The sequence below is a fragment of the Macrotis lagotis genome, chromosome 7 (genome assembly GCF_037893015.1).
Source record: "Macrotis lagotis isolate mMagLag1 chromosome 7, bilby.v1.9.chrom.fasta, whole genome shotgun sequence".
In the NCBI taxonomy this organism is placed as follows: Eukaryota; Metazoa; Chordata; class Mammalia; order Peramelemorphia; family Peramelidae; genus Macrotis; species Macrotis lagotis.
The window spans coordinates 211,726,770-211,739,269 of record NC_133664.1 but is presented as its reverse complement, the minus strand read 5'-3'; the positions used below and the strand labels follow the sequence as shown (position 1 = coordinate 211,739,269).

The following is a 12,500-nucleotide window of genomic DNA, read 5'->3' as shown; positions in this document are numbered from 1 at the left end:
ACAAACAAACCCACTCTAACCAAGATCAAAAGAAAGGTAATAAATTGGGAAGCAATTTTTACAACTAGTGTTTCTGACAAAGGACTTATTTCTAAAATATATAGAGAACTGAGTCAAATTTATAAAAAAAAAAAATAGGCATTCCCCAATTGACCAATGGTCAAAGGATATGCAAAGGCAATTTACAGATGAGGAGATCAAAGCAATCCATAGTCATATGAAAAATTGCTCTAAATCATTACTTATTAGAGAAATGAAAATTAAAGCATCTCTGAGGTACCACCTCATACCTCTCAGACTGGCCAATATGACCAGAAAGGACAATGATCATTGTTGGAAGGGTTGTGTGAAATCTGGGACACTATTACACTGTTGATAGAGCTTTGAATTCATCCCACCTTTCTGGAGAGCAGTCTGGAACTATGCCCAAAGGGCAACAAAAATGTACATACCCTTTGATTCAACAATACAATACCACTACCAGGCCTATACCCTGAAGAGAGATGATGAAAAAGGGTAAAAACATCACCTGTACAAAATGTTCATAACAGCTCTGTTTGTAGTGTCAAAGAAATGGAAACTGAGGAAGTGTCCATCAATTGGGGGATGGCTGAAAAAACCATGGAATATATATATATGTGATGGAACACTAATGTCCCATTAGACATCAGGAGGGATGGGATTTCAGAGAAGGTTGGAAAGACTTATATGAATTGATGCTAAGTGAGATGAGCTGAACCAGAAGAGCATTGTACACCTTAACAACGTGCAGTAATGATCACCTTTTATGGATTTGCTCACTCCATCAGTGTAATATTCAGGGACAATTTGGGGGGGGCGGGAATCTGTGATGGAGAATATCATCAAGTATCCAAAGAAAGATCTGAGGAGTTTGAACAGAGACCAAAGATTATTATCCTCAATTTAAAAAAAAAAGTTTTCTTAAGTATTACATAATTTTTACTATCCCTAATAATTTCTTTCTTCCTTAAGCATATATTTTTTCTCTAAAAACATTCAATATTAATCTATGCATATTATGGAAAAAATATAAAGATATTTATAAATATAAAATATAATATATTGCCTTCTGTTGGGGGGAGAGGGAAGGAAGGGGGGGGGAATTGGAAAGTTCAAAACCTTGCAGAAAAAATGATTGGTAGAGGGGGCAGCTAGGTGGTGCAGTGAATAGAGAGTACAGTCCCTGGAGTCAGGAGAACCTGAGTTCAAATATGATCTCAGACACTTAATTACCTAAGCTGTGTGACCTTGGGCGAGTCACTTAACCCCATTGCCTTACAAAAAAATAATAAAATAAAAATGATTGGTAGAAACTACTATTGTATATAATTGGAAAACAATAAAATATTTATATATAAAAAATAAAGTGTCCTTTATGAAATCAATTTGAGTTACTGAGTCTATCTGAACTGCATGACTTCTAAGACATAAAGAATGCCATTCTATCTGTCTCTGAGGCACTCTGCCTCAAAAGGAGGGCAGAGAAGCAAAAACTTTTCTTTCCCAAGGAAATAAGGTATGCTGTGCATATCTTAAAGCTCTATATAAACAATACCTATTAAGGTTCTGATCCTTAAATCTAGAAATAAAACTGAATAAACTACTGGCCAACATCAGTAAGTATTGATGAAGAATTATCAAAGACAAACAAAATGTATTACATTATTTTAAACATTTATTATGACCAAGTAAGATTGTAGCAGCTATTCAAGCACAGTTCTATTTTGACCATTATATTCTATTAAAACTGAAAACTTGAAGAAAATAGAAGAAACTATAAATTCTGATTAACAAAAAGAAATAGTCTCTAAAAATAAATTGAACAGAAAAAAAATTGAACAAGCCATAAACTCCCAAAGAAAAAAATTCTAGGATAAGATATATTTCTATGAAATATAGAAATTCAGTTAATTAATTCTATTCATACACAAAATGTTCATACAAGAAAAGCAAAAAGGACACCAACAAAATATTGTCCTGACTACATATGAAGAGCAGAGGATTAGGTACAAGGAAGAAACCAAATGAAGAAATCTAAAGGCTTCCATCTCTAATGAACATTAATATAAAAAATTTTAATAAAATATTATCAAACAGTATACAATATATTACAAGGTTATACACTATGATCAGGTTGAGTTTTTATATTTTTATTTTAATTAAAGCAATGAGATTAAGTGATTTGCCCAAGGTCACACAGCTAGGCAATTATTAATTGTCTAAGTTCAAATTTGAAGTCATGTCCTGGGACACCTAGGTGGTGTAGTGGATAGAGCAGCAGCTTTGAGTTCACATCCAGCCTCAGAAACTTAATGATTACCTAGTTGTGTGCAAGTCACTTAACCCCATTGCCTTGAAAAAAAAACAAACAAACTTGAAAAAAAAAAAGAACTCATGTCCTCTGGACTCTAGGGTTGGTGTTCTATGCACTATGCCACCTACTGCACTATCTCAGGTTGAGTTCATTATACCAGGAATCAGTAATTGGTTCAACTTAAGGAAGACTGTAAATATTTTTAAATGTTAATAACATAAATGATAAAAAAGATTATATCAATAGATGTTGAATTTTTTTAAAAAAATTCATGTATTCAACTATTAAAAACTTGAGAAATAATAGGAATAAATGGATTTTTCCTTAATAAAGTAAATAAATCTAATATAGTAAATAAACCTAGAATCGGAAACAAATGAATTCAAATATGATCTCAGACACTTATTAGCTATATGATTGTAGGCTACTCACTTAACCTTCTCGGCCCCATTTTCCTCAAGTCTAAAATCAGCAGAAGGAAATAACAAACCACTTCAGTATACAACTAAAAGGACTGAACAACAAATATTTATATACAAAAGCAATTATATAATTACATATTATATAATGAAGAAATGGTAGAGGCCTTTTCAATAAGATGAAAGGTAAAGCAAGGAAATCCTTCACCCCTATTACTATTTAACATACAGATGCTAGCTATAGTAACTATATAAGAACAAGAAACAGAATACACATACACAAAAAGGAAATAGTGTTGCCTTTTACAAATGGTATGATAACATACTTAAAATACTCTAGGTAGTAACTGAAGTAATTTCAGCAAAGTTCCATGAGATAAGAAATCCATATAAATCTCTTAATTTCTTAAAAGGTAAATGAGTTACAGAGAAAAAATAAAACTGTAATAGTAGGAACCCAAATGTATACCTTTGAGATGCAGAAAATTTTACCCAAGAAATAAAGAAATTAAGAGACTGAATAAAAATTTAGACATCTCTGGCAATTTTCCTAGCAATCCTTGGATTCTACCATCATCATGCTTTCAAGAAAAATCTCATACCAGAAAATTCATCATCATAGAGATTACATCAGCTTTGGTTCTCATATCTCATTAGTATCCTCAGCCTCTACTCTGAGTAGAGGGATGGGAGGGCAGAGCAAAAAATTACTCCCAAAGCCTCCATTTAATAAGAGCTCAGATGGTTCAAACCCCAAATACTTCCCAACAGCTGCATTCCTCCCCTCCTTTTAAGTTTCTTTCTTCCCCCATTAATTTGTAAGCTCCTTGAAGCAAGGATTGTCTTTCCCCCCCCCTTATTTGTACCCCAGGTTCTTATCAGTTCTGTTTAATATGAGTATCAAATGTCAGTCAGCAAGGATTTATTAAGTAGCTACTATGTGCCTGGCAAAATATTAAGTGCAGGGGACACAGAGAAAAGCAAAATATAATGCCTGCTCTCAAGAAGAAAAATGTGTATGTGTTTATATGTGAATGTATATGTATATGTGCATAGGTCCCAGAGTCAGGAGCATTTGAGTTTAGAGACTTACTAACTATGTGACCCTGGGCAGGTCAATTATCATCTGTTTGCCTTAATCCACTGAAGAAAAAAAGGGCAAACCACTCCAATATCTTTGCCAAGAAAACCCCAAAGACAATATTAGAATGTTATGGTCCACAAGATCATGAAGACATGTACAGGTCTGAACCTGTACAATGACTGAACAACAACAATAGAATAACAATCTACCAAAAAACAAAAGCAATCATTAGGTAAAAAGGGATAACTATAGAAGGCAAAGATGTCCTATTTCTACATATACTACTAGAAATTACAGAAATAAGATAAGGAAAAAAACAGAAAAAATAAATGTAAACCCACAATAATTTGGTTTTTTTTTTTTTTTGCAGATGATATAATCACTAATTTAGAAATTGCTAGAGAGTTTGGAGCAGTTAGGTGGCCCAGTGGATAGGGCACTGGCACTGGAGTCAGGAGAACTTGAGTTCAAATCCAGACTCAAACACTTAATAATTACCTAGCTGTGTGCCTTGGGCAAGTCACTTAACCCCACTGTCTTGCAAAAAACTAAAAAAAAAAATCTCTAGAGAAAAAATAAAAATTTAAAGTAAACAATAACTTCAGCAAAGTTGTAAGATTTAAAATAAACTGACATAAATCACCAACATTTTTGTATATTACCAAACAGTGCAGGAAGAGATAATAAATTCCATTCAAAAAAACTACATAATATATAAAATAGTTGGGGAATCTACCTGCCAAAACACAATAAAGAACTCTAGAAATGAAAACTAAAAAATATTCTTTAAACAAGGACCACCCTAAGTAACTGCAGACATATTAACTGCCTTTTGGAAGGGCTATACAATAAAATTAAAATTACAATACTACCTAAGTTAAATCAGTGCCACACCAATTAAATTACCAAAGAACTATTTTACAGAGCAATAAAAATAATAAACAATAATAAATAATAAACAAGTTTAATAATAACTACAGGTACAAGGCAACCTCAAAGGAAATCTCAAGGGAATCTTATAGGAAATAATGAAAAAGTGAGAAGATAGCAGTGCCAGATTTCAAACTATACTACCAAGCATAATCATCAAAACAATCTAGACTGATATAGGAAACAGAAAATAAATTAGGTTCACAATATATTAAAAAAATTTACATAACAACCTGATATTTGATAAACCCAAAGATCCCAGCTATGAGTTTAAGAATTCTCTTTTTAACAAAGATAGTTGGGAAAATGAAATAGTACCCTGACAGAAATAAGAAATAAATCTTCTAACACTATACACCAAAGATCTAAATGGATACATGACTTAGATATAATTGGTGACATCTTAAATGAATTAAAGCAAGGAAATTAACTATCAGAGCTATAGAGAAAGAGTTCATGATCAGAAAAAGATAACAGAATAAAATAATAAGAGGCAGTTAGGTGGCACAGCTGAAGCACTGAGCCTTAAGTCAGATCTCAGTTCAATTGTAGCCTTGGATATTTATTCATTGTATGACCTTTGGCATTGTATGAACTTTCTGCCTCAGTTTCCTCATCTACAAAAAAAAAAGGATAAAAACAATACCTATCTCACAGGGCTATTGTAAGGATGAAATAAGGATAATACTTATAAAGTGCTTAGCACAGTGCCTGAAAACCCAATATAGATGTTCATTTCTTTCTCCCTTTCACAGAAAATAAAATGGACAATGCAGATTGTATGAAATTAAAAAGTTTACTTTTTAAAAGCAATACAGCAAAAATTAAAAGGGAAACATAACTGGGGGAAAAAACTTTTGCACCAAGTTTTTTTAAAAAAGGATCTCATTCAGGCAGCTAGGTGGCGCCTGGAGTCAGAAGTACCTGGGTTCAAATCTGGTCTCAGACACTTAATAATTACCTAGCTGTGTGGCCTTAGGCAAGTCACTTAACCCCAATTGACTTGCAAAAACCAAAAAAAAAAAAAGGATCTCATTCACTAGATATTTAAGAAACTGATTCAATTTTGTAAGTCATTTCCCAACTGATAATCCAAGAATATAAATAGGCAGTTTTGTCCCTAAAAATAGGGAGAAATTGAAGCTATCAAGAGCCAAATAAAAATCCTCAAAATCACTAATAATTAGAGAAATGCAAATATTAACTTCCATTTCGTATGCTGATATCATATTGCTCAAAATAACAAACAAAAGGATAGTGACAAATGTGTGAGGGGCTTTGGAAAAGCAGAAACATTAATGCATTGATGGTAGAACTGTGAAATTTTTTAGCCATTTCTGGAAGCCAAATGGATCCATTACCCCAAAATTACTAAACTATGAATGCCCTTTGACCCATTAATACCCCTATTAGGCCTACTTATACCAAAGAGATTAAAGAAAGATGAAAAATGACACACAAGTAGAATATAAATAGCAGTTCCTTTTATAATAAAGTAGAGAAGAAATTATGAGGTTATCCATCAATTGGAGAAAAATTGAAATTATGATATTAATGTAAAGAAATATTAACTGAACTGTCAGAGATGTTTTAAAACAAGAAGCAAACAGTTTCATAGAAGAACTCATGGATGAACTGATGCAGAGAAAAATGAAACATATCACCTGCTACCCAAAAAAGACTAAGCATTTAGATTGAATTAAAAATATTTTGTACATGATCAATGTGGGATCTTCTTTATATGTTTTTCCTGAGGGGAGAGGGAGGTGAGTAAACTTACTTCAAATTATTTTTTGTTAATTGAAAAAAATTTAAAATTAAAAAATATGAAAGACAATGCAAAGCAAAAAAATCATATATTTAATTACTATGTAAAAATAACTAGAACAAAATGTTTTAAAATTTTAAAGAAATTAGGGAAAATGAATTACAACTGTTAACTTTGTTGAAGTTTTTATGTCTACATTGATAAAACAACTTTGCAGCTTATAAATTAAGGATTTTATTCTTCATTTTGACTTTATTCAGGGAGACAATGTCTGGCATTCCCATGACCTACTTTTTCAGCAAGAGGAAAAAAATGAGGGTTGCTTAAAATGACTTTCAATTTATATTTTACTTTTTAAATCAACAAAAAATCAATTTTTTTCTCTATCACTATCAGAAAAAAAAGAAAACTTTTCCAGCAATACGTAAGTTAAACAAAATGAAATTTCATACTGGCCATGACCAAAAAATATGTTGCAATTTGCATTCTGAGTCCATCTCCTCTTTACCTATACTTCAAAATGTAATCCTACAGAATGGCAAATTGGTCATTTCTCTGAATAAAATTCTTAAGTCTCTGAAAGTTGTCCTTACAATATTGCTTTTCCATAAATAATGACCCTGGTTCTTTCCACTTAAATCTGCATCATTTCATCCAAATTCTTCCAGATTTCGATGAAGTATATATTCCCTTCATTATTTCTTAATAATATTATCACATCCATATACCACAATTTGTTCATATGTTCACCAATTGATAGGTATTCCGTTAAGTTTTAGTTCTTTTCCACGACAAAGAATTGCTGAAAACATCCAATTCATATACTTATTTTTCTTTGATCATTTGGGATTTGGGTCTAGTAATGGGTATGTTCCATTTAGTAATTTTGGGAGGAAAGGTCCAAATTGCTTTTTAGAATATCTAGACCAAATTCACAGATCTCCTAATTGAACAAGATCTTATAGTTTTTCTTGGATGACTACTTTATAAATTCATGCTAGCCTGTAATGATCACTATTTTCCTTTTTAAGTATTTACCAACCATTCATTTTCTAGAATTTTGGCAGGATCCCAAAAGAAAGTTCATCAGGCTACTCTCTAAAGAATTTACCTTCTTTCCCTTTTGAAAGTAAGGACATTTGTCCATTTACTGAATTAAAGATCCTCCACATAATTTACAGTTTTTCAAAGATCAGACAGAAGTTCAGCAATTATATCCATGAAATCATTCAGTTCCTATGGATGTAAAATGGGCCGAACATTGATCAACACCATTGTCCCATCTTAATTTATCTACTCCCTAATAATTATAAAAGTGATGCATTAATCCAACCTTTTTCTTTAATTTTTTGAAAAATTTAAAATTTCTTTGATCTTAAAGAAGTCAAAACAGTAGTAAAGATAGAATACTCATTGCTTACTACATTAAAATGATGGGAGACCTCTGCGCAACATGTGGAGAAAAGCTAGACACTGTCCTAAGGTCTCTTGACTTTCTCTCAGAACTAATATGAATCACACCTCTTAATAGAAATCAAATCCAGGAAATCCAGAAAGAACAAAGAACAAAATCTAACAATAAGGTCTTTCTTAGGAGAATATTGGAGGGGGGGAGGGGGACGGAGAGTCAGCACAGGGGCAGTGTAGTAGGGTGAGATCTCAGACTAACCTCAGAACAGCTGTGGAAGTTTCTGGCTTCCGTAAGAGGGCAGGAGAGCTCCAGCACAGTGGTTACACAGCAATCAGGTCAGCTCTGCTGGCCTGGAAGACCAGGGCCACTTGCCCTGTATTTTCAATGGAATGCACGTGTTTCCAGTTGACCCTGGCCATCCCTGTGAGAGAAAGGGACTCTTTCCAGAGCAAACACATTAACAACTTCCCCCGCAACCCACACCAACACTCAGGTGTGGGCAGAAAATCTCTCTCTACTGAGTAAATGAGATTAACGATAAAGTCCAAGAGCCACACACATTGTTCAAGGATAATTCAGACCCTGCTGCTCTACCCTATTCTCCCAAAGCTAGTAAGTGGGTTATAAATCAAAGTCACAGACACTCCAGAGAAATTCTCAAGCAACCCCTATTGACCTGACCACTTGGGGTCTAAGCCCAGTGAGCAAATTCTCTAGGGGTTTTTTTTAAGGTTTTTGCTAGGCAATGGGGTTAAGTGACTTGCCCAAGGCCACACAGCTAAGTAATTATTAAGGGTCTGAGACCGGATTTGAACCCAGGTACTCCTGACTCCAGGGCCTGTGCTTTATCCACTGTGCCACCTAGCCACCCTTCTCTAGGGTTTTCAAAACCAAAAGTCTGTGAACAAGCCCATCAACACAAGATCCTAGGAAAATGAAGAAAGGCCAGAGTGTGCGTGGGGGGGGGGGGCCACACATCCAGTGAAAGCTTCCTCAAAGATAAAGACCCTAACTGAGAGAGCTAAAACTTCTGAAGAGAATATGAATTGGTCTCCAGTCCAGAAAGAATTCTTAGAAGAGATCATGAAGGAGTTTGAAAATCAATTGGAAAAACTGGGAAAAGAAATCCAAGAGAAAATTAATATTAATACCTTGCAACAAGAAAAAAAAATCCCTGGAAAATACAGCTGGACAAATGCAAAAAGAAAATAATTCTCTCAAAAACTAGGCAAATGGAAAACTACTTCAAAAATAGAAATGGAGGCGGCTAGGTGGCACAGTGGATAAAGCACCGGCCCTGGAGTCAGGAGTACCTGGGTTCAAATCCGGTCTCAGACACTTAATAATTACCTAGCTGTGTGGCCTTGGGCAAGCCACTTAACCCCATTGCCTTACAAAAACCTAAAAAAAAAATAGAAATGACTGGGAGGTCAGAGACATGATGGCAGCAGGAGAAGAGCCTCTCTTAGGTGCTCTCTCCAAAATATTTCAAAACTCTTTATATTATGACTTTAACTAAATTTTTGAGAGACAAAACCCACAAAAAGATCCAATGAGGCAATTCTCCAGCCCAAAATAGTGGGAAAACTCTTCCAGGGAGTTAGAGGGGCAAGATCCCTCCAGAATGAAGAAACTTCAGCCTCCTGGGAACAGCCCTAGGACATCTGGAAGCCAATGATCTAGGCAGCAGAAGCAGTTTCCTGACCTGTACCCCAAAGCATAACTTCAAGGATCAGCAGGGAGATCTCTACCAGAGCAAGCGTGAAGTCCAGGCCTGCAGGGCAGTTGTGGCACTCAGCAAGAGGGCCAAGACAGCCCAGATCCAGGACATAGAAGCAGGAGCCAGCAAGCAGAAGCCTCCGGGAAGCTGCTCCCTGAGTGCTCAGCCCATGAAAGGCAGGGGAGTGAAGGGAGACTCCCAAAGAGTGTCCTCTGTCCCTGGAACAGGACTCTGGGGCTCTGACCACATTCAGATCTTGATCAGTCCACCATCTAACACGGAACCCCCACCAGCCCTATGGCAAAGGGGTATGCTTGTGGATTTCAAAGACCAGGAGAGTAGTCAGAGCCTCACACACTGAGGTCCTTATTGGTGGGGGGGTATCTCAATTATACGCAAAAGCTCAGGAAGCACTCCAAAACCAGGCACAGGCTGGGGAAATAAGTAAACAGAGAAAAAAGAACCAAACCATTGACAAATTCTTTGTCTATGATCCCGAGGAGGATGAAAATACTGAATCTAAAGATGAGGAAGTACAAGCTTCTACATCTAAAGACTCCATGAAAAGTGGAAGTTGGGCTCAGGCTATGACAGAAATCAAAGAAGATTTGAAAATCAAGTAAGGGGGATAGAAGAAAAATTGGGAAAAGAAATGAGAGGCAGGAAAAACATGAAAAAGAAGTCAGCAGCTTAGTCAAGGAGATCCAAACAAAATGCTAAAGAAAATAACATGTTAAAAACCAGCTTAGGTCAATAGATAAAATAGTTCAAAAAGTTATTGAGGAAAAAAAATGCTTTAAAAAGCAGAATTGGCCACACAGAAAAAGACATAAGAAAGCTCTCTAAGGAAAACAAATCCTTCAGATGTAGAATGAAGCTAAAGGAAGGTGATGACTTTGCGAGAAATCAAAACACAATACTTCAATAGGAAAAGAATGAAAAACTAGAAGAAAATGTGAAATATCTCACTGAAATAATAACTGATCTGGAAAAAACATTCAGAAAGATAATTTAAAAATTATTGGGCTACCAGAAAGTCATGATCAGGAAAAGAGTCTTGACCTCATTTTGAAGAATTCCTACAGGTAAACTGCCCTGATATACTAGAAGCTGAGGGCAAAATAGAAATTGAGAGAATCTACCAATCTCCCCCAGAAAGAGATCCAAAAAAAAAGCCCCCCCAGGAATATTATAGCCAAGTTCCAGAACTCCCAAGTCAAAGAGAAAATATTGCAAGCCACCAGAAGGACACAGTTCAAATATCGTGGAGCTGTAGTCAGGATCACACAAGACTTAGCAGCAACTACATTAAGGGCTCTTAGGGTTTGGAATATAATATTCTGGAAGGCAAAAGAGCTTGGAATGCACCCAAAAATCAACTACCCAGCAAAACTGAACATTCTTCCAGGGGAAAAGTCGCATTTTCAATGAACCAGGGGAATTTCAAATGTTCCTGTTAAAAGGACCAGAGCTGAACAGAAAGTTTGACCTTTAAATACAAGACTCAGGTGGAACGTAGAGAGTAGAAGAGAAGGGTAAATTATGAGGGACTTGATGATGAACTGCATGTATTTCTGCACAGAAAAATGAAACTGATAATACTTATATGAACCTTCTCATTTAATAGAGCAGGTAGAATGAGCTTTTATAGGAGAGAGCTGAATTTGAAGATATAATATATTGTAAAATGGAGTCAATGGCTAAAAGGGAAATGTACTGGGGGTAAGTTAAAGGAGAGGTGGAAGGCTAAGATACTTCATATAAAAGATATATATATATATATATATATATATATATATATATATATATATATTTATATTTGCAATGAGCTTTTACAATGATATGGAAGGATGTAAGATGAGGGGGGAATGAGGGAACCTTCACTCTCATCAGAAATGCCTCAGGGGTGCTGAGTGAGATAAGCAGAACCAGAAAAACACTGCATACCCTAACAGCAATAGGGGGGTGATGTTCAACTTTGAAGCACTCGCTCATTCCATCAGTGAAATAATCGGGAACAATTTTGGGCTGTCTGCAAAGGAGAGTGCCATCTGTATCCAGATAAAGAGCCATAGAGTTTGAACAAAGTGCAAGGACTATTCCCTTTAATTTAGGGAAAAAACAGATATCTTATTGTCTGATCTTGTTATCTCTTAGACTTTTTTTATCTCTTCCTGAAGGATATTTCTCTCTCATCACACTCAGTTTGGATCAATGTACAACATGGAAACAAAGTAAAGACTGACATTGCTTTCCGGGGGGGGGGGGGGGGGTGGAGTAAGATTGGGGGGGATTGTAAAACTCAAATAATATCTTTAATAAAAAGAAAAAGAAAAGAAAAAAAAAAGAAATGTCTCAAGGGGGTGACTAGGTGGCACAGTGGATAGAGCAATGGCCCTGGAGTCAGGAGTACCAGAGTTCAAATCTGGCCTCAGACACTTAATAATTACCTAGCTGTGTGGCCTTGGGTGAGCCACTTAACCCCATTGCCTTGCAAAAACTAAAAAAGAAAGAAAATATTGATCCCCTCCTGAAAGGTATCCCAAAATGAAAACACCAAAGAATATCGAAGTCAAATTCCAGAACTATCAAATAAAAGAGAAAATTCTGCAAGCAGCCAGAAAGAAACAATTTAGATACCAAGAAGCAACAACAAGGATTACACAGAACCTGGCTGCATCAACATTAAGAGATCGAAGGGCCTAGAATATGATATTCCAAAGAACAGAGTGGATTAAAAACCAGAATCCTACAATGTGCTGCTTACAAGAAACTCATCTTAAGTAAAGATGTAAAGGTAAAAGTTTGAAGCAGAACATATTTTGCTTTAGCC

The 12,500-nt window shown here is 35.4% G+C and overlaps 1 protein-coding gene across 3 annotated transcripts in view; it reads right to left on the bottom strand.

The window, feature by feature from the left end:
- The window catches only part of YAF2 (YY1 associated factor 2), a 106,270-nt gene that overhangs the window by 45,717 nt on the left and 48,053 nt on the right, over positions 1 to 12,500 (bottom strand). The window lies entirely within an intron of this gene.